General features: G+C 48.1%; 1 protein-coding gene across 2 annotated transcripts in view; it reads right to left on the bottom strand.

Annotated features, from left to right (window-relative positions):
• The window catches only part of Bicral (BRD4 interacting chromatin remodeling complex associated protein like), a 91,631-nt gene that overhangs the window by 59,718 nt on the left and 8,685 nt on the right, over positions 1–23,228 (bottom strand). Inside the window, exons 2-3 of one of the 2 annotated variants that reach the window (XM_036167953.1) lie at positions 9,058–9,155; positions 2,901–3,173 (exon numbers count right to left, since the gene is read on the bottom strand). The gene's annotated coding sequence lies outside the window, so the exon portion shown is untranslated. Of the gene's footprint in view, positions 1–2,517; positions 2,537–2,900; positions 3,174–9,057; positions 9,156–23,228 lie in introns of those variants that run through there. The other variant, XM_036167954.1, reaches the window with a different exon arrangement.

The raw sequence follows: 23,228 nt of genomic DNA, 5'->3' as shown, positions 1-23,228 counted from the left end.
AGCTCTTGCCCTAAGAACTCCAGTAATAGGGCTACAGAGATGGCTGAGGAAGAGGTGATCTGCTGCCAAGCCTAATGACCGGGGTTCAATCCTCAGAATCCACATAGTGTAAGGGCCTTAAACAGGTTGTCCTCTGACCTCCACACTGCACATAAACACACACACACACAATTTTAAAAAAAAACCAAACCAAACCTCCAGTAACAAGACTCAGAAGCAAGCTCTAGTATTAAGGTTTGAAAGTCTCAAGATATCTACACAGCTTTCTTCCTATAAGTAAATGTTTTCAATCACTTCATAAATGTCAGGAAGAAAGGAAAATTAAAAACCGATGTGAGCAGTAACCCAAACTAAAATAATATGGCCCTCAATCTGATGCTGCAACGCCCCCATCACCAGTAATAAAGCAAAGCAACAGCGTACAATCTAGTTAGATGGTCCAAATGTGCAATGTACTAGCTCTCCCGGAGGGCTCTGGAACAATGGACTCTTACAGACTTATCCCTGATGAGGAGGTCAGAATTCCAGTTCTGGAGGTGGGAGCACCTCGTTAAAAATGCCTACCCACATTATTGACGGCCACAGCTGGTTTTGGCAAACAATGGAGGTAACAAATCTGTAATTTAACACATCTCTCAGTTAATTTTGATGCTGTGATCCAGAAATCATGGGTGTGGAGCTTTTTGGGAAATGCAAATCTTGCTTAAAATGGCTCCAACTAGATTAATAAAACAGTATTTGGGGATGAAAGAACGAACAGGAAGTATTTAAAGCACCCAGCAGTTTCTGGAATAGACGTACGTGTTCAATGTGGCAGGATTTATTGCTGGGCCCCTAACATACACTACTTACAGTACTGTATTCAGATGCACAAAGACAACCAACGCCACTATGTTGCCTTTAGCCACTAGAAAATTAACTATTTCCATCTCTGGATACCTCCTGACCTTTCCGGACAGCTCTCCTGTAACAATTTAAGAATGCTACACACCTCCCTGGTATTTATCTAGCGAGAGAAACTTTCTCTTATTTTGAAGTACTATGAAATAAATCGCTTGCAACCCTCAGGTTCCCACATCTGATGACTAGAGCCGGGCATTTCCCGGACCGTTTACAACACAACCAACCAACCATACACGGATGAAAAGAAGAGTACGGGGGAGCGTGTTACTGGAGGGCCGCCCGCCCGCCCGCCCGCCCCTGTCCTAACCCCAGTAACAATCCAGCGCGGGGCGTCTCAAACCCTGCCCCGGGCCGTCGGGGGAGGGATCCCCTAACCGAAAACCCGACCGCATCCCACCATTTTCGGCCTGAGACAAATGACCGAAAGCGGGCCGCGGCCGCCGCCCCATCCACGGGCTCCCCGGCTCCGGGCCCGGCCTCCCCACGGGGCGCCGCCCGCCGCGAGGGAAGATGGCGGCCGCCGAGCAACTGCGCCACCAGCCCTGGCCACAGGCCAGGCCCAGCGCCATCTTAGCGCCCTCCGCCCGCCGCCCCCACCCCGGGAAGCCGCCTTCGGGGCGCCCCGGCAAGGTGGGGAGGGGGCGCGAGCCCCTCGCGGCCCAAAACAGCGAAGAACAAGGCCAAGACAAAAACAAAACTAAAAGCACAAAAACCGCTCTCCACAGCCGTCCTTCCTTCGTCTCCCGGCCCGCCGGCTGACACCGGCCTCGCGGGGCCCCGCACGGCCGAGCCGAGGGTGCGGCGGGCAGGCTCGTCCCGGCTCGGGGCCGCGGCTCCTCCGCGGTGCCCCGGGGCCGGCCGGCCGGCGGGCCGCCAAGTGCGGGCAGGCGCCGCGGCCCAGGCCGGGGACGAGGCCCAGGAGGCCGGCCGCCCCGCGCTGCCCCGGCCCGGGCCTCTCCCCGCGCGCAGGGGCCGTGGGAAGGACGGAGCCGCCGGCAGCAAAGCAGCCGCCTCCCTCCCCTCAACCCGGCCGACGCGGGCTCCATTTTGCCGAGGCGAGCCAACGCGGTTCACACCCCAGCGGCTCGGAGAAAGGGAGTGGGAGAGAAGGGATGGCAGGGGTGTGCGAAGACGCGAGGGGAGGAGATTGGGGAAGCTGATTTTTCTGGCCCGGCCGCCGTCACGCCAGGCCCTCCCTCGCCCCCTGCTCGCGGCCCCGCCGCGGCGCCGTCCTCCCCTCGCCGAGCCCCGCTCCCTCCTCCGCGGCTCCCGGGCGGCTCCGGGGGGCGGAATGCACACACTCGCACACACTCGGCGCACACAACTAATTTGAAAGCGGCTCAATCAATGAGTCATTAAAAGGCTCCCTCCCCTCCCCTCCCCACCGCCAACCGCCACGCCGCCACCTCCCCTCCTCGTCTATCCCACACCCCCCTTCCGAGCTCTCCCACTCCCCGCTCCAGAAATTTGCATCCGCGGATAGGGAAAGGGAAAAAAAAAAAAAGGAAGAAAAAGGGAAGGGGAAAAGGGCAGGCGCCAGGCCCCCGGCGGCCGCGGCGCCCCCGGCCCGGCCCGCCGCCCCCGTCCACCCGCGCCCCCGCCGAGACACTGAACTTGGTCTTCCCAGGGCCCCGGCGGCGCTGGGAGAGGCGTCCACACTAGATTCCCCTTTTCTCCGTGTCCATTAAACATCCACCCACCACCACCATCACCCACCCACAAACCCCCCCCCCCCCCAAAAAAAAAAACACAGCCTTAGCCAATAGCTCTCTGGGCTGAAACCTAATATCCTGGTTTTGGCAACTCGGTGTTTAATTTGCTCCTCTTTCTTTTCTGTCTGGCTGGAGATCTGTCTCCAGCTCCCCCACCCCCTTCTCCTTCTTCCCTCGCTTCTCCCCTCCCCGAAGGAAAAAAGAGGCAGAGGAAGGAGGTTGTGTTTTTTTTTTCTCCTTGAAATTTTTATCACAAAATTATAATACACTCAAAGGGAAACTCACCGTCATGAAAAAGCAGTGCCTTGTCAACGGGGTTTCTGCGCCATCGCACCAGGGGCGGCGGCGGCGGCGGCGGCGGCGGCGGCGGGCGCGGGGCGCGGGGCGCGGGCGCGGGAGCTCCAGGCCGAGCGGCGCCGGCCACACGCGCTCCGCTCTCTCTCTCGCTCACCCCCGCGCCGGGCGGCGGGCGCCCGCTCCCCGCGCCCGCCCGGCCTTCATGCTCTGCGCCCGGGCAAACGGCTCGCCCGCTCGTCTACCTCAAACTTCGGTTCTTGCCTAGTGGGGGAAAAAAAAAAAGCAAAGATTAGGATTTCTTTAATTAAAATTTTTTTTTTATTTTTTTAAAAAAAAAAAAAAAACCCAAAAAACACAAGCTCTCAGCCTGTTGACTTCTGTTTCTTTTGGATTTATTTTTTTGTGGGGGGGGGACTTTCAAATGTATTGGGGTCTATTCAAGAAACAGGTTTATTTGTGTTCCCTCCCTACTCCCCCATCTACAAGATGTGAGCTGATTCTCCTCAGGGGCCCTGCACACACACACACACACACACACATGCACACACACACACACATGCACACACATGCACACACACACATGCACACACACACATGCACACACACACATGCACACACACACACATGCACACACACACACACTCACACACACACACCAGTTTTAGCTTAACTTGGAGGGGAGGGTAAGGAAAAATAAAAATTGGTTTATAACTCCAGTTAGCACCGGCACAGTAAAAAAATTTGCATATTTTTTTTAAACTAAAGCATCCCTTTTAACTTAGTTACTTGGCAGATAACTGGGTTAGCCTTAATTTTCTTGAGTACTACTCCATTTTACGATAGACCTTTCCACTCTGGAACGCTGTGAAATCTTACCTGTGAAACTTATACCTGAAGATTAAAAAGGAAAACAAAACTATAGACTCAGAGAAGCTGAGTCCTCTCTCTGCCTTTTTTATTTATATTGTTATCTTTTAGCTTCGTGTTTGTGAAGTTTGCATTAAATAACCCCCAGTCTTAAAATGGAAAGTACGAAACCTTTCAGCACCCCTTGGCCTAACCATAATTACCACCTGTTTTAAATTTCAAATTGTTGAGACTTCATAAACCACCTAGTAGTACAGAAAAACATTTAAATAAGCGTTCATAATAGGAGTTCTTTGTAGCCTAATTACCAATACCCACAAAATATAGCTATGGAGGGAGGGTTCTTGTCACCTGTTTTAAAGAAATATCAGAAATAAGTGATATATGAATGTTTCGTGAATGTAATTCAGGTGTAAAGATACCGATTTAAGCCTAAAAATTCTTCTAAGGATATCTGAAGTTAGTTGGTGAGGTCTTGTTGATAAACATGTGTCTGGTGAGTTCTAGATAAATATATCCCAGATTTAAATTCTTTAAAATACTGTCTGGTTTCTACATCCTTTAGTGGGAAACAAAAGCAAACCTTACTGGCAAGAGCTGGCTGCACTGTACTGGAAGTGGTAAAGCATGGTCTACGAATGTGTGGTCCTGGGTTCAACCCCAGCACACATACAAATACTTTACGCACCTTGCTTACTTATATAAGCATGTAATTAAACTACACTTCACAAAATAAATGTGTCAAAGCTGCCATACTATGTTGCTATATTCAACATCTTTTTCAGAAGCAAACCACCCCATGTTTTAGTAATTGCCACTCTACCATTCTATATAATGTAGGCTTTGTATTTAGACCTGACTGGAAAATGCAGCCGGTGACTTAGCATCACATAGTATCTATCATTGAGGTGGTTTTTTTCTTAGAAGCCTTTTATTTATTTATCTGCTTTAAATTCAGCCAAGGCCCTCCTGGACCAGTAGTCCTTGCATAAATTAGCATATTTCTCTATACTTGATGGTTGGGCCAACCAGTTTTCTAATTGGCTTGGGAAATTTTTAAACATGTTTAAAGTGCCTTCGGATTGGTGGGAATTTAATTAGAATACCCATTTGGAAGAATGGCGTTTCCAAAGAGTCCATGGATTATGCATTGCGATCAGGGTACAGCATGCCTTACAGCTGGTGCTCACGGCACCGAGGAAACATTAATGGATTTCAGAAAGATAGCCTTCTTCATTAGCCAAAATCCCAAGGAAACCAGAAATCTCACTTTAAATCTGACCTACCATTGCTTTGATTTGATCATTATACAATGCGATATAAACACATTGCACCTCATAAATATGCTACATGATTATGTAGCTTTCGAGAACAAAATTAATTTTTAAAAAGATGACCTAGGACACGGCAGTCTTTTTAGTATAAGTGCTGAGTGGTCACAGAGCTCAAGGCACTATGCTATTTAATCACACTGTCTATCCCGAGAACTCACCCTGAACCTAAGGAACAATGCACTAAGGTTTCATGACCCTGATTTTGCAGACAGGTTCTCAAAGCTTTCAAAGATTTGTCTGAAGTCACCAGTCTAAGAAGGGCTGATGGGAGCAGCCCTGGCTGGTGGTTTCCAGAACTTACCCTCTGTTGGGCCTGACAAGTGTCTTGGGAACCTGTCGCCTTGCTGTATCAACGTCATGTCACAGTCCAGTGGAGAGGCACAGGCTGAGGGGCAACTCTTTAATTAGTCAGGACCTACCCCGAGACTGCCAGTTGTCAAATCTAATTTTAAATCTGGGGGAGGGGTTTGCACAATATTGGGACAGCAGTGGGGTGAACCTCAGGCTCCAGACACACTTAGATCTGTAAGCATGCCCTAACACTGAGAAACATAGGCAAACACTTAAACTTTTCCCCACAGGACTATGACAGCAGTTTAAACAAAGGCCGCTTCTGCATGTAACATTTAAAACTCTGTTGCAGGGTTTGGAATCTAAATTAAAATCAGGAAACCTCTTAACAGGACTTTATTTTTTCAAAGAGGACCATTCTTTTTTTTTTTTTTTTTTTTTAATGTTTTATGTATATGGGTGTTTGCCTGCATATTTGCCTTCATGCATGTCCGAGCCAGGTGCGTGCCTCGAGCTCAAGGAAACCACTGGATCCTCGGGAACTGGAATTACAGATGGCTAAGTGTCTCCATGAGGGTGATGGGAATCAAACCTGGGTCCTCTGTAAGAGCAGCAGGTGCTTTTAACTCCTGAGCTGATACCCCAGGACCACTCTTTTTTGGGGGAGGAGACAGGGTGGTGGGGAGGGTTAGAGACAAGGTCTCTCTGTGTATACCCCTGGCCATCCTGGAATTTGCTCTGTAGCCCAGGCTGGCCTGGAACTCAGAGATTTGCCTGCCTCTGTCTTCTGAGTGCTGGGATCAAAGGTGTGTACCACCACTGCCCGGTGCTAGAACATTCTTAAAATGGCTTTACTATATGTAAATGATCTTGATTGTACTATCAACAACTTAGTCATATACACCGATTCCCTTCTGTGTATGTACTAGAAACAAGGGAAATTGGACATGGGGGTGGTGTGGGGGTGGGGATGAGGAGAGGGCGTTGGAGGGTGGATTACTCATTTTTCAATGTTGTAGGATATACTTGGAATTTCTAATAAATAGTCCCAAGGTTCATATAACAGTTTAGAGTGAAAGGCTGGGAATATAGATCAACCTAATATAATCCTTATCACTAGAAGAAAAAAGAAAGTAGACCCTTGCCTAGATGGCTTTTCTTTGAAGAGATACAGGCCAGAGAGATGGCTCCGCTGGTAGCTGGCCATCCACCAAGCTTCAGGACCTAAGTTAGGTTTCTGGGGCCCACATGGAGGAAGGAAAAAAAACAGACATGCCTCTTACCTGCTATGTCATTTTAACACACACACACACACACACACACACACACACACACGCATGCATGCCTTTGACCTGCACACATATACTATGGCATGTTAACACACACACACACACACACACACACACACACACACACGCCTTTGACCTGCACACATGTACTATGGCATGTTAACACACACACACACACACACACACACACACACACACACACACACACACACACACACACACACGCCTTTGACCTGCACACATGTACTATGGCATGTTAACACATACACACACACACACACACACACACACACACACACGCACGCACGCACAAATAAAACATAATTAAGAAAGGAAGATAGACATGTGGAACTAAGCAGCACTGTGCATGTGTGCATGACACACTGCTGTGCCCACTGCAGAAGTCCAGGGGCACCACCAAATGAGGGAGCAAGTGTGCAAGAAGCATCCTAAATCCCTAGGCTGGCAGGTGGCTCAGGGGGCACAGACATTTGCCACCAGGCCTGGTGACATGGCTTCCCACAGTGGAAGGAAAGAACCAACTCTCACAAGTTGTCCTCTGGCCTTCACAAGTGTGCTACAGCATGTATGTGCCCAAAATACATACATGCACATGCACAGAAATAGATGAATGTAATTCAAATAAAATTTTAGCTGGTCTGTGGTGGCGCACGCCTTTAATCCCAGCACTCTGGAGACAGAGGCAAGCGGATCTTTGTGAGTTTGAGGTCAGCCTGGTCTACAGAGAGAGTTCCAGGACAGCCAGGACTGTAACACAAAGAAACCCTGTCTTGAAAAACCAAAATAGCCGGGCGGCGGCGGCAGCGGTAATCCCAGCACTCGGGAGGCAGAGCCAGGCGGATTTCTGTGAGTTCCAGGCCAGTCTGGGCTACAGAGCAAGTTCCAGGAAAGGCACAGAGCTACACAGAGAAATCCTGTCTCGAAAAACCAAAAACAATACAAAAACAAAACAAAACAAAACAAAACAAAATAATAATAAAAATTAAATACAATTTTAATTTAAATTCTCAATATGTATCAATAAGGTTCACATTCTTATTCATACTTCTGCTTCTAACTATTCTAGATCTCTGTAATCAGTCTAAGAAGGTTCAGATTCCATCTGTGTCACTCACAGGATGAGGAGGCACTGGGCGAGTCATCTCTCCCCTCAGAGCCTCAACTCCCTCATCTCTAAAATGAGGTTAATTATAGTACTCACTCACCTCTGAGGGTTATGTAAGGCATGAGGAACTAGTGCATGAAGGGAGGGTGTCTTAGCAGGGCACGAGGCAGCAGACGAGATTGGGGATGAGCAGGCAGTCAGAATCTTCTGTTGCTAGACCTGTGGTGTGATTTGAGTCTACCTTATTTGTTTGAGACAGGATCTCAGTCTGTATCCCTGGCTGGCCTGGGACCCTCTATGAAGACCAGGCTGGCCTCACAAGATCTGCCTATCTCTGCTTTCTGGGTGCTGGGATTAAATATATGGCCCATTATGCAAGCCATTGTTACTTTTTATACATGTGACTTTTGGGGGTGGTGTTGAAACAGGATCTCTCTATGTAGCCCTGGTTAGCACAGAACTCGCTCTGTAGACCAGGCTAACCTGGAACTCACAGACATATGCCTGCCTCTGTTTCCAGAGTGCTGGGATTAAAGGTGTGCACCATCTCATTCTACCTTTCCCCACTTTTTTACATCTTGGTGCATGTGTGTGCATGCGTGTGCGCGTGTACACAGGCTTGGCAGCAAGCACTTCACCCACCGAGCTAGCTCACTGATTCCTTGGCCTGCCCTTTAAATGTCTCTCAGTTTCCTGTCTGTAAAAATGAGAAGAGCAATACATGTATCTGAGGGTGGTGTGTGATTTAAGGGATATTCAAGCAAGCCTTTAATCCCAGCACTTGGGAGGAAGAGGTAGGCAGATCTCTGTGAGTTTGAGGCCAGCCCGGTCTACAGTGATTTCACTAGCTTGCCTACATTATTCCTTCGTTCAGAGGATGGCTACAAACACTGATGATGCTAAGACTATTTAAGTCATGACACAGTTTTCAAGCTGGCCATTTTCCTTGACAGACTTTTCAAAAAACAAAAAAAACAAAAACAAAAAACAAAACAAACAAACAAACAAACAAAAAAACTAAACTCTTCCAAGCTTCTAGTCCAAAGACCGGGAATAACAGAACACAGCAGAGCTGTTCATTTTAAGGGCCGCCAACACTCCCACTGGTCTTCAGTCTCACACACCAGCCTGTTTCCCCACAGAGAACATGAGGAGAGGACAGGACTGGGGTAGGGGCTACCACATGCTGCTGGAAGACACTGGCCCACTTCCCAGTGCTCAGGCCCCGAGTGCCCTACCTCTCTTAGGCAGAGCCTTCCACTCCAGGCACCCAAGAGGTTGGAGATGGCAGAGGAGGATAAGGTGCCAGTCACATGATCATTCAGACAGTAGAATGCTGTTTTGAAGAAAAAAAAAAAAAAGTCAGCAGCCAGCATCAGCCAGGCTTGGTGGCATGTGACCCCTGCACCTGTGGGATTAGGAGCTGGAGGCAGAATGCCAGATAAGAGAGGTTAGCTACATAGTGAGTTGAGGGAGGGTGTCCACGTCAAGGGGCTTGCTCAATCATTGCGGCCTCCTGAGAACAGAACTAGCAAGCGTTGATAAAGCTGAGTGTGGGAGCACATGCCTGTGATCCCAGAGGCAGAGGCAGGAAGGCTGCTGCACGCACACAAGCCAGGGCCCCATCTCAAGACCCAATCTCAAAAACGGAAACAGCGGGCCGGAGGGATGGCTCAGCGGTTAAGAGCACTGGCTGCTCTTCCAGAGGACCTGGGTTCCTTTCTCAGAACCCACATGGCGGCTCACGACTGTATTTAACTCTAGTTCCGGGGGATCCAACACCCTCTTCTGCCTCCATAGGCACCAGGCACATACCTGGTGCACAGACACTACACTGGCCAACACTTATAAAATGAGAAAAATAAAAAGAAAGCAAAACAGGCCCCAGATAGCCAGGCACAGCACTTCACAGCTTTTATCACTTGGAGTCTAAGGCAGGAGGGCCTTAGAGTTCTGGGCCAGCCTGGACTATATAGTGAGACCCTGTCTCAAGACAAAACAAATATGAAGACACAAATAACAACACGTCTGAAGACATCTGAAAGGAGTCACTCTATTAGTCACTCATTAACACAAGGGAGGACAGGAAGAACTAAGCAAACCTGTAAGACAGAGTCTCAACACTCCTGAAAAAAACTGAGGGTGGCTGGAGAGCTGACTCAGTTGGCAAAGTTCTCACTGCACAAGCATAAAGCCCTGAGTTCCATCCCCAGAAGCTGTGTTAAAAAGCCAGGTGCTGACCCTGGTGGTGGCGCACACCTTTAACCCCAGCACTCTAGAGGCAGAGGCAGCCGATCTCTGTGGGTTTGAGGCCAGCCTGGTCTACAAAGCAAGTTCCAGGATAGCCAGGACTGTTACACAGAGAAACCCTTTCTCAAAAAACCAAAGCCAAAAAAGAAAAAAAGAAAAAATCCAGGTGTTGGTGGCATGAGCTTGTAAGCCTAGCACTAGGTCTAAGGCATAAACAGGAGACCAGCTACTCTAGCCTATTTGATAAGTTCTAGGCCAGTGAGAAAGACGCTGTCTCCAAAAACAAGGATGGCAGCATCTGATAAATGACACACAGGTTGTCCTCTGGCCTCCACAGGCATGTACACATACACATACATGCACATAAAACCAAAAGAGAGAAACCAAGGAGAAGGGTCACCGTATGACTAAGGTCCATGACCTTTATCGCCACATGGTTATTGGAACAGAATAATTAACCAAGCATCATTGTATGACATTACGAGCAAAGGTCCAAATACCCTCCACACACCTCACAACGCTTGCACGTTGCTCATTATGAATCATACCAATCAAATACCAGTTGGGTCCATGTGTCAGCTCCTTGTGAGAAGACATGAGTCATATCTAACACAATCAGGAGGTTGTTCTGAAATCCACAGAGCAAAGGGCATCGGTGTTCAGGGGGAGAGTTCACATGGACCTGACATCAAAGCCTGACAGATAATCTTCCCACCACAAGCAGGATGTATCAAGAGTCACAGAGCCATGGCTTCTGAGTTTGTTCTTTCTCTCTGTCTTCACATTTCAAGGCTCAAACCTTCCACCTCCCCTTATTCTTTCCTCCAAAGCACAGAACCTGGCCCCAGGCCTCCCTCTAAAGACAGCCCCTCTTCTCTACAGACATTCAGGCCTCCATCTCTTGCTCAGCCTCCCACCGGACTCCTAAATATAGAGTCCCTTCTCTAAATCTCAAAGCTGAACGTATCCCCTTCCACCAGCCCCTCACTAACTGGGGAGCTTCGAAAAATACAAACTCCCTAGCTGGGGTGGAGCTCAGCGCAGACTCATGCTGGGTCTGGCTTCAGCTCCTGGCAGGCTGGAGTGAAGGTACAGGCCCGTAAACCTAAGGCCAGGAGTTCAGGCTCCTGCCTGTAACCTCATCCTCAACTATACTGAAAGTCTTAGGTCAGCCTGGGCTACATGGCCAGCCTGGGCTACGTGGCTCAACACAAACAAAAACCGAAGAGGGAGAGAGGAGAGTAATCAGACCTTCAAAGTCATCCACAGCTACAGAGCGAGAACTAGAGACAGCTCATTCATGCCATCTCGTTTCTCACAAGGCCTGTTGGAGGTTTGTGAAAGGGTTTCACAAGCCACTGACGGAAGTGACTCTCATTTGCAAAATCAGTATCCAAGGGAGCTGGAGAGATGACTCTGAGGTTAAGAGCACTGGCTGCTCTTCCAGAAGACCCAGGTTCAATTCCCAGCCCCCACATGGCAGCTCACAACTGTCTGTAACTCCAGGATCCAAACCCTTACACTGACATAGAATACAGGCAAAACACCAATAAAATAAAAATAAATAACAACAACAACAAAAAAATCAGTGCCTGAGGGTCAGACGAGGCATTCGCAACAATCCCAGCACTTGAGAAGTAGAGGAAGGAGTTCAAGGCCAGCCTCAGATACATAATGAGGTCTTGGCCAGCCTGGGCTACATGAGATCCTATCTCAAATAAATAAATGAAAAATACAGTGACAAATATCAATAAATGAGTTTTCTGTATTCATCTGACACTTGCATACTTTCCACAGCCCATGGCAATAATCTGTTACACGTGACTACACGGCTCCGGAAAACCTGCCTTATAACCACGTCGGCACAGCCTCTGGTCCTTACACAGCTGTTAACAGCTGCAGAAGTGAGGCTAATGGAGAAGGGGCACTCTGTTTCTGCTTGTATGAAGTGCGTGAGTGTGAGTGTGTGTGTGAGTGAGTGTGTGTATGTGAGTGAGTGAGTGAGTGTATGTATGTGAGTGCGTGAGTGTGAGTGTGTATGTGAGTGAGTGTGTATGTGAGTGAGTGTGTGTGCATGAGTGTGAGTGTGTATGTGAGTGAGTGTTAGTGTGTATATGAGTGAGTGTGTGTATGTGAGTGAGTGTGCATGTGAGTGAGTGAGTGTGAGTGTATATGTGAGTGTGTATGTGAGTGAGTGAGTGTGAGTGTGTGTGTGTGTGTGTGTGTATGTGTGTGTGTGTGTGTGTGTGTGTGTGTGTGAGCACTTGTGTGCATATTTTTCCTGGTTACAGTTCACAGAACGTTGACAACTCCCCACTTGTCTGGGAGTTGTATTAGTTTTAACCCTGAAGTTAACAGCAATTTTTAAAAACAATTATTTATTTTTATGTGCATGGGTATTTCCCTGCATGTCTGTCTGTACACCGTGTGCATGCCTGGCTCCTGTGGTGGCCAGGAGAGTAAGTTGGATATGCTAGGACTGGAGTTGCAGGTGGTTTTGAGCTGCCATATAGTGCTGGGAACTGAGCCTGGGTCCTCCGGAAGACCTCCAATACTTTTCACCACTGAGCCATCCCTCCAGCCCCTTAACGGTAAGTTTTTAAAAATTAAAAAAAAAAAAAAAAAAGGAATCTATCTCAGCAGTTTTAGTTTTAGCAAGGTGTAAATTTTTCTCCCCTTAAAAGTAAAAAACCACACACAAAACCAACCAGAGAGTATCTTCTCAGGTTGCTAGCTTGCCAAGATATCACAAATGTGGGCAAACAATCTTTCGCTCACATACTTAGAAGCAATATTCAAAAACCTCAAAACCTCCTTCCTGCCACTTCAGAAAGGAAACCTCCCTGGCTGGGAGCAGTCAAGGCGTCTCTACTGTGGTGAGGAAAGATCCACTGTCATTACCCCTGCTGCCCCCATCACCACAGACAAATGAGAAAAATAGGGGAAACAGAGAAAAGAGAGCAGTCTAAGTAAGGCTTGTGGCCAACTGTGGGTACCTGGGGTGGATGGAAGAATGGACGGAAGGATGGATGGAAGGATGGATGGATGGATGGATGGACGGAAGGATGGATGGAAGGATGGATGGACGGACGGATGGATGGAAGGATGGACGGATGGACGGGTGGATGGATTGACGGATGGATGGATGGGTGGACGGACGGATGAACAGACGGATGGACAGATAGATGGATAGATGGATGGATGGATGGACAGACGGATGGACAGACAGATGGACTGAGGGATGGATGGATGGATGGATGGATGGATGGATGGATGGATGGATGGACGGATGGATGGATGGATGGACGGACAGATGGACAGACAGATGGACTGAGGGATGGATGGATGGATGGATATGGCCTCAGGGGAAGGGAGGGAGGCTGTTTCTGCGGCAAGCAGCTCCACAGACAGGAAGCATGGCTGTTAACACCCCAGCTTTACACACCCTCCTCTTCAGCATCTTCACTTGTATCACCTGATCTGCTCAATGTCCTCTGTCCTCATAAATGTTCTGAGATTAAAAACAACAGAAAAACAACATATGGGGCTTGAAGGAGGCACCCAGTGTGACGCTCTGGGCGTGGGAGAGAGGGAAGGTGTGTTGTTCAGGCAGCAGGACAGGAAAGGTTACAGCTGGGTTCCTCCTTCTTTCTTGGCTTTTGAGACAGGGTTTCTCTGCATAACTCTGGCTATCCTGGAACTCACTTTGTAGATTAGGCTGAAATTTTTGTTTATTTTATTTTATGTGTATGACTATTTTGACTACATACAGGTATAAGCACCACATTCATGCCTGGTCCCCTCAGAGGTCAGAAGAGGGAGTTGGACTCCTTGGAACTGGAGTTATGGGTGGTTCTGAGCCACTAAGTGGGTGCAAAGAACCAAATTCAGGTCCTCTGCAAGAGCAACAAATGCTCTTAACCACTGGGCCATCCCTCCAGCTCTAAGGCTGGGTTTTCAAAGATGAGTAATGATAATAGGATGATGGAGATGGAGAGCTTCAGCTAGAGGCACCTGTGAGGGAGACGGACCCTAAAAAAGGAGGAACTGTACCAAGTACTGGGTGGTGACAGGATTGGGCTGCTGGCAGGCAGTGGGTGCTGAGCTCAAATGTGGATCTGCACTCCTCAACACTCAGTGACACTGGGGAACCTTGTGGAGATCAAGAGACCGTGACAGGTGCTCATGACAAACAAACAAACAAACAAATAAATAAAATCAGCTGGGTGGTGGTGGCACACTCGGGAGGCAGAGGCAGACGGATCTCTGTGAGTTCGAGGCCAGCCTGGTCTACAGAGTGAGTTCCAGGACAGCCAGGGCTGTTACACAGAGAAACCCTGTCTCAAAAAACAAAACAAACAAACCAAATTAAACAGAGGCTAGGGAAATGGAAAGTGCTTGCTTTGCAGGCATGGGGAATCTGGTGTAGATCTGGTGTACATGTGTAAAAACAACCAGGCCCGGCAGTGTCTGTAAACCTGATTCTGGGGGGGTGAGACAGAAAGACACCTAGCCAGCTGGGCTAGCCAAATCAATGAGCACCAGGTTAAATGACAGATCTTGTCTCAAAAATAAAGGGGGGCCTGGAGAGATGGCTCAGCACTTTACAGTCTGTTGCTCTTGGCTGGGGTGGTTGTGCACACCTTTAATTCCAGCTCTCAGGATAAAAAGGCAGGTGGATTTTTGTGAGTTCAAGTCCAGCCTGATCTACACAGTGAGTTCCAGGAGTAGCCAGAGACAAATAGAGAAGGTGGATGGATGGATGGATGGATGGATGGATGGATGGATAGACAGATAGACAGATAGATAAATAGATAAAGTAATGCTCTTGCAGAGGACCTGAGTTCTGTTCCCACCATGCACACTGTATCACAAACATCTGTAACAACAGCTTCAAAAACATCCAATGCCTCCTGCATATGGGCACCTGCATATACCTGCACACACATGCACTATCTCCCCCAACATATTACAAATATTTAAAAATTAAATAAATATTTTAAAATAAAAAAATAAAGGAGGCCAGCAAGATGGCTCAGTAGGTAAAGACACATGCTATACACATCTGACAACCCCAGTTTGGCTCCCTGGAGAGCACGTAAAGGTAGCAGGAGAGAATCTATTCTACAAAGCTGCTCTCTGACCTCCACATGCCCCCACCCCTACATAACACATAAAATAAAATATAAATAAATTAGGTTGGGTGAGATGGCCCATCCAGTAAAGATGCTTGTCCCAAGCCTGATGACTGGAGTTCAATCCCCAGGTCCCACATGTGAGAGAACTGACTCCTGTAAGTTATTCCGAGTTCCCTCCACACACGTGCCATTGGGCATGTATGTACACAAGTAAGTAAATATCTGTAAAATCTGTCCTTCAAAATGTCAACAGCAACTGAGGAAGACACCAGATGCCTCTGGTCCCACACGCACACAAGCACACACAAAGGCTGGGGGAGAAGGCCACTATTGTAGAGCAGGGAAAAGGCAGATCCCGAGTGTGGAGGGATGGGAAGATGCTGTGCCCAGTGACACGGCAGGCCCTCTGAGCCTCGTGCCTTTCTAGCTGTGGAGTTGGGAAATGGGCCTGATACTCACTCACCTTACCTAACTCTCTTTTTTTAAAGACTCATTTTTATTTTACAAGTGTCTGCCCTGCATGTATGTATGCCTACCATGTGGATGCTTGGTACCAGAGGAGGCCAGAAGAGGGTGTCAGGTCCCCTGGAACTGGAGTTACACAGTTGTGAGCCATGTGGGTACAAGGAATTGAACCCAGGTCCTCTGCAAGAGCAGCTAATGTTCTTAATCGCTGAGTCAACCCTCATCCTCTCCTTTTCTTTTTAAAATTATTTTCAGATGAAGATAGGGTCCCAATATATAGTCCAGGCTGGTCTTGAACTTGGGGCAATCCTCCTGCCTCCATCTCCCAGGTGCTGGGATTCCAAGCTTGTATTACCACACACAACAAATTTGATTTTTTTCTTTTTAATCACTCAAATGCCTCTCCAGTGCAGGGCAAAGCAGCCAGCGCTCCTGCTGTGGTAAGCCAAATGTCTCTGCAGGGGAGTAACAGCTCACTAGAGCCCAGCTTGATATGCAGGGCTGTGCAGAAACGCCCCCCACCTCCCCATGGCTGAGCAAGAGGCCCTTCCGGACCACACCACTTCTTTCACCTTACTTTACTTCCTTGCCCACGAGCAAGCCTTGGTTCTGCAGCTGAGTTTTAAAAGTTGTGTTTGAGCCAGCAGACACAGGGGTTGGGGAAGCCTGTGCCTATTATAAATTCACACATTGGTCTTGGAGTACAAATCATTCTTAAGTGACCTCCATTTCCTTCCCATTGCCCTCTGTTTGGCCGGGACGTTTATCCAGGGATCCATGGCAACAGCCTTTCCCAGGCACTGCCCTCCTCCAACCCTTTCTCTTCACCTTCCCATCCTGAACAACCCAGAGGGCAGGAGCTTGCTGCTGCGAACCCTCTGCCAGCTCTCTGGAGCCCTCAGGATGCCTGGAGGATTCTAGCGCCAGCTCCGCTCCAGTCCCTCCTCTCTGGTGACATTGATTTCTCTGGCACCTCCCCTACTGGCCCCCTCACTCCTCTTTGTACTTCCAAACAACTTCCTTTTCCTTGATAACACACACTGCCTCGCGTGACTCACAATTAGTCATGTCTATCCCTGGACTGTGAGCCTCTGGGAGACCAGGCTTGGTCTATTTTTATTCCTATCCATCTCCCCAGGGCCAGCTATGGCATCTTGCATCAGTACGCTAAGCGACCATTTATTGCGTCTATGTTGTGTCAAGGCACCTGGCTGTTGCTGGAGGCAGCAGATGCTTAACAAAGGCTGGTGACTTGTCCCTGACAAAAGGGGCAGCATCAAAAGATGTTCTCTAGACTTAGGATGCTCGGGAGACATGCCCTCCTCAGCCTTTGTATGTGGAAGTGAAAAAGCAGTTAGGTTCATGGCGGCAGCCTACAAGAAGTAATGCATGAATCAGCATTGCTGTTTTACCCCCTTCCCCAAAAATTGAGGCACAGGGGTCAACAGGATGGCTCAGCAGCAGAGGTGCTTGCCATCAGGCCTATAGACCTGACCCCCGGGACCCCCAGGCAAGAGAAAGTAACAGACTCCCACAAGTAGTCCTCAGACTTCCACACAATTGCTGTGACGTGTATACCCACACCCACACTGAAAATACATAAATGTTTTTAATTGAGGCATGTCTTATATCCCAATTAATACGGTTCTCCTCTTTTCCTCCTCACAATTGCTTCCCCCCCCCCCCCCGCCTTCTTATATAATGCTTTAAAAAACAAGCAAACAAAAAATAGGGTCTCACTCTGTAGCTCATACTGGTCTTAAACTCTTAATCCTCCTGCCTCAGCCTCCACAACACTAGAGTTACAAGTGTGAACCCAAACACCTGGCTAAATTGTGGGGTGGAAGGAAAAGATCATTCCAAGTGCATTCCTCCTCAGGCTCTACCCACCCTGGGTAGTTTTTATTTTGTGACTGTATAGGTGTATGTCTGTGTGTGTGCACACCCGAGCATGCATGTGTGTATATACACATGCTCAGATTGTGTCTGTAAGTATTCAAACATGTGTGTAGAGGCCAGAGGACAGCCTCCAGTGTTGTTTCTCAGGATCTTCTATCTTGTCGCTTGAGATAGTATTTTCCACAGGCCAGGACTCATCAGGAAGGCTAGGCTGGCCGGCCAGCAAGGTCTAGGCATCCGCTACCCCCGCCTTCTCAGTGCTGGGATTCTAAGTGTGGAGTGTCATGTCAAGCCTCCCACTTTTTTTTCTATAAATCGAACTCAGGTCTTGCACATCAAACACTCTACTGACTGAGCCACTACACTCCAACAGACACATACAAATAAATAAATGTAGTACAAAATTTAAAACAAAAAGGAAGTTGTTTTAAAAAAGATAGCTGCTCCTGGTCGCCAACTGGACTATACCCGGAACCAATTAAAACCCAAATGGCGCCGGGCGGTGGTGGCGCACGCCTTTAATCCCAGCAGTCAGGAGGCAGAGGCAGGCGGATCTCTGTGAGTTCGAGGCCAGCCTGGGCCACCAAGTGAGTCCCAGGAAAGGCGCAAAGCTATGCAGAGAAACCCTGTCTCGAAAAACAAAAAACAAAAAACCAAACCAAACAAACAACAACAACAAAACACCCAAATGGCACACCTGTGAGAGATTTTTTCCCTTAATTAAATTATTTGAAGTGGGAAGACTCACTTTAATCCAGATCTTTTGAGGTGGGAAGATCCATCTTTAGTCTGGGCCACACCTTCCACTGGAAGCCTGTCTAAGGACATGGAAGAAGGAAGTCTTTGCTATTCCCCTGCTTGCTCTCACCTTGCTAGGAAGTCCACTCCTTCACTGGCATTAGAGCCTGCTTCTTTGGGAGGACCAGCTGAGACATCCAGCCTCGTGAACTGAACAACTACTAGATTCTTGGACCTTCAATTCATAGGCAGCTGTTGTTGGATTAGCTGGACCACAGCCTGTAAGTCATTCTAATAAATACTGTTCCACATATATATAGAGAGATATTCATTCTATAAGTTTTGTTGTTCTAGAAAACCCTGGCCAAAACAGAAGTATTTGCATTGTAAATAAAAACGAAGCAGCCATCCCTTATAACGTTTGGTTTTGCCTCTTTCTCACTAAACATCTATTCACTGTGTGTGCATGTGTATGCCTGCATGTGCTGTGCAGGTCAGACGGTAACTTTGGGGAATGGGTTCTAGTTTTCACCTTTCACCATGTGGCTTTAGGAGCTGAACTCATGTCACCACGCTTGACATCAAGCTCCCTTACCCACTGAGCCATCTCACCAGCCCTGTTTCTGCCCCTTGTTAAACAAAAGAAAATTTGTATACACTACACCTATATCTTGCATAGCCTGTGCAATAAACTAATACTGCCTCAGGCCAATGCTAGCTCCCCCACATTCTAAAAAAGCAGCAAGAATATGATATGGTAGGATTCACCTGACTCCTAGTGCTTGGGAGGCAAAGTCAGAAGGATTACAAGTTGGAGGAGAACCTGTCTCAAAAACAAATGAGCAACAACAAAAATGGGGTGGATGAGAGATATTGCAGACAGTAAAGAGCTCGGCATACAAGCATAAGGATCTTGGTTCAATTCCCAGGACCCACCTAAGAAGCCAAGAGTGGAAGAGTATGCTTAGCATTTCAGCACTGACAGGTGGTTAAAGGGTCCCTGGGGCTCCCTGGCCAGACTAATTAATCAGCTCTAGTGTAATATCATTTTCAGGTGTGTTACTTTTGTTTATATTGCATTTGTTGAACTCTGTGAAGCTGTTACCGTGACTGTGTAAAACACCTGATGGTCTAATGAAGACGTGAACGGCCAACAGTGAGGCAGGAGAAAGGACAGGCGGGGCTGGCAGGCAGAGAAAATACATAGAAGGAGAAATCTGGGAGAAGAAGATCTAGGAGTCAGACAAGGAGGAGGACACCAGGGGCCAGCCACCCAGCCACACAGCCAGCCACAGAGTAAGAGTGAGATTAAGATATACAGAAGTAAAAGAATGGGAAAAGCCCCGAGGCCAAAGGCAGACCTCTATAATCCTGGCACTTCTACTGACAGGTGGGAGGCAGAGGCAGGAGAACTATCAAGTACTCAGCAACAGGAACAAGAGATTCGAGCTCCACAGGGTGGGAGGCAGAACTGACTCCTGAAAGTTGTCCTCTGACCTCTGCATGAGTGCCCCCCACCACAGTAAATATTAAAGGAAAGAAGGGAGGAAGGGAGGGTGGGAGGGAGGGAGGGAGGAAGGAAAAGGCTGGAGAGATGACTCTTGGAGAAGACCTGAGTTCAGGTCCCAGCACTTGGTCACTAACTCCTTGTAACTCTAGCTCCTCCAGGGGATCTGATGCCCTCTCCTGGCCTCAGTGTGCACCTGCACACACACACACACACACACACACACACACACACACACACACTCACTTAAAACAAAAATTAAGCCTTGGGGGAAAATAAACAAAACCCAGGTGGACAGTTCCTGAGGACTGACGCCCGATACTGACCTCTGGCCTGCACACACATGCACACATACAAAGAATATGGCAGGGAGTGACTACCCTCTCAAGCTACCCGCAGGAAGCCCAGGAAAACCATGCAGCAGCTTTGGGCTCCTGAGGAATCAGACTTTTGTCGAGAGTCACCTGTTGTCCTTGGCTTCATCTTCCTCCAAACTTCCACCCTCATTCACTCTTTGTTCTTCAGACTCAAGTGAAATCTTTGTCACTTGAGGGAGTAAAACTCATGACAAAGAGTAGGAAAAACGGCATGCCATGTTCACACAGACGCCAGTGTAAAGCTCACACCTATGATGCCAGCACCAGGGAGAGGCAGTCAGGAGGATGAGGAGGAGTTCAAGACTATCCTCAACTACACAGTGAGTCTGGACTAACCTGGGCCATGGGGTCCTGTCACAAACACACACGTGTGAAAGACCTCAGTCACTAAATGATGCTCCTCTCACACAGCCCACCATGGAGATGCCCACACTTGTGCCTTGGCAAGTCACAAGTTACTAGGCATCATAGGCACTGTGGGGCCTCCTAGGAAAGAGAAACCACAGACATGCTGCACCCTATTCCTGTACCCCCTGTGTCACTGTCCCCCCAAAACCAGCAGCTTCTCCTGTGTCAGCAAGCTTTAGTTACTCTTCAAAGGGCGTCTCTCAGCAGGAGTGGGTCCCCTCGACAGGACACTCTATAGTGCTGGCTATATCACTAACTGACACACAGGGTGCTCTCTTAGCCACTTCAGAACGTCTGCACACCACAACACACAAGGCACAGCTCCCAGAACTGCTTTTCAGCCCTCCCTCCCTTCTTCCCTCTCCTTCTCTTTCTTTAGGTGCTGAGGGCTTGAACTAAGGGTAAAAAAGATCTGCTCTACTATTAAGCTTCAGACACAAACTGTTTCCATATGATAACCTATAAAAAGAAACACAGCCGGGCAATGTGGTACACACCTTTAATCCTAGCACTCGGAGGCAGAGACACTAAGAATGAGTTCCAGGACAGGTAGGGCTCCACAGAGAAACCTTGCCTTGAAACAAACAAACAAACAAACAAACAAATTGATTTTATTTTATGTGCATGTGTGTTTGCTATTATATATGTTTTTGCATCATGTTTGCCTTGTGTCCTTGGACACCAGAGGGTATTAGAGCCCTCGGAATTGGAGTTACAGCTGTGAACCACCTTGTGGGTGCTGGAAATTGAACCCGGGTCTGCTGAGTGGGCATGTCAGCCTGTCTGTAATTCCAGATCTCAAAACTGGTGCCAGGAATCCAGCCAGCCCTTTCTGAAAGCTCTGTGTTCAACTGAGAAACCCTGCCTCAAAGAATAAGGTGGAGAGCTACCCAGGAAGACGCCTGATGCCAACATCCAAATGCAGATGCTCACACATATGCAACCATACCAATTCAGACATGTATACACGCAAGCATGCATACCACATATGCATGGGAAAGATACCTATAAGACAATGGCTTCACCACTGACACACAGAACACAGACAGCCTCCCCAGAAAGGAGGTGCATGCCAGGTCATGTAGGAAGCAAATGTCTTGTTGTGTGGAGAAGATAAGTCAAGCTGTCTCAGGCAGAGAGACATAGGAAGCGTGTCCAACATGGACCTGCTGGCTCTCTCACAACCTGTGCCTCCTGATTCACAGCTTCAAGCATCATGGTTCTCACAGACGCAACTCCACAAGTGGAAGCTTTCCGTTCTCACTAAGTCCTATCTAGTCCCTCTAGTTCTCAGACACTTCCGATCCCGTCTCTTCCTTGTTCCCACCTCCGTCTATCTGTTGCTCACGCCCACGATTCCCTCAGCTCCTGCAGTAGTCTCTGAACTGACAACTGTTTGTTCTGGCTCAGTCCTGAATCATGCTGCCTGGGGCTACCAGGCTGACCCTGTGTTAAGAGGAGAAAGGGGGAGACCAGAGGAGCTTTTATTACCAGCCGAATCCCTCCAAGGGCTCCAGCACCTTCAAGATGAAGTGCAGTCTCTCCAGTGGTTTATAAGACCCATGGTGGTGGGACTCTGCTCACCTCCCAAACCTTGTCTCTGATCTCCACTTTGGGGTAGGGAACTTAGAATCCTGAGGAGCACTGTGCACTGCTGGATGTGGTGGTACATATCTGTAATCCTGGGATGAGGAATTCATAGCCAGCCTGTGCTACACAGCAAGTTTGAAGGCAGCCTGGGCTATAGGAGATCTTGTCTCAAAACCATTGACGCATGGGGACTGTAGCTCCATAGTAGAACATTTGTCTGCCATGTACAAGATCCTGGCTTTAGTCCTTAGCAATACTAACATGCCCAGGCCTCACTCCAAAAGGTTCAGGTTTAATTTCCCCAGGGAAAGATCTGGCATCATGATGTCATCAAGTCACCATGTGATGCACCGTGATGTCATCAAATCACCATGTGATGCACCGTGATGTCATCAAGTCACCATGTGATGCCCCGTGATGTCATCAAGTCACCATGTGATGCACCATGATGTCATTAAATCATCATGTGATGCACCATGATGTCATTAAATCATCATGTGATGCACCATGATGTCATCAAGTCACCATGTGATGCACCGTGATGTCATTAAGTCACCATGTGATGCACCATGATGTCATCAAGTCACCATGTGATGCACCGTGATGTCATTAAGTCACCATGTGATGCACCATGATGTCATTAAGTCACCATGTGATGCACCGTGATGTCATCAAGTCACCATGATGTCATTAAGTCATCATGTGATGCACCATGATGTCATTAAGTCATCATGTGATACACCGTGATGTCATCAAGTCACCATGATGTCATCGAGTCACCATGTGATGCACCATGATGTCATCAAGTCACCATGATGTCATCGAGTCACCATGTGATGCACCATGATGTCATCAAGTCACCATGATGTCATCAAGTCACCATGTGATGCACCATGATGTCATCAAGTGATACACCATGATGTCATCAAGTCACCATGTGATGCACCGTGATGTCATCAAGTCACCATGTGATGCACCATGATGTTATCAAATCATCATGTGATGCACCGTGATGTCATCAAGTCACCATGATGTCA

This window comes from Onychomys torridus, chromosome 18 (genome assembly GCF_903995425.1).
Source record: "Onychomys torridus chromosome 18, mOncTor1.1, whole genome shotgun sequence".
Lineage (NCBI taxonomy): Eukaryota > Metazoa > Chordata > Mammalia > Rodentia > Cricetidae > Onychomys > Onychomys torridus.
This window is presented reverse-complemented; position numbering and strand designations above follow the sequence as displayed.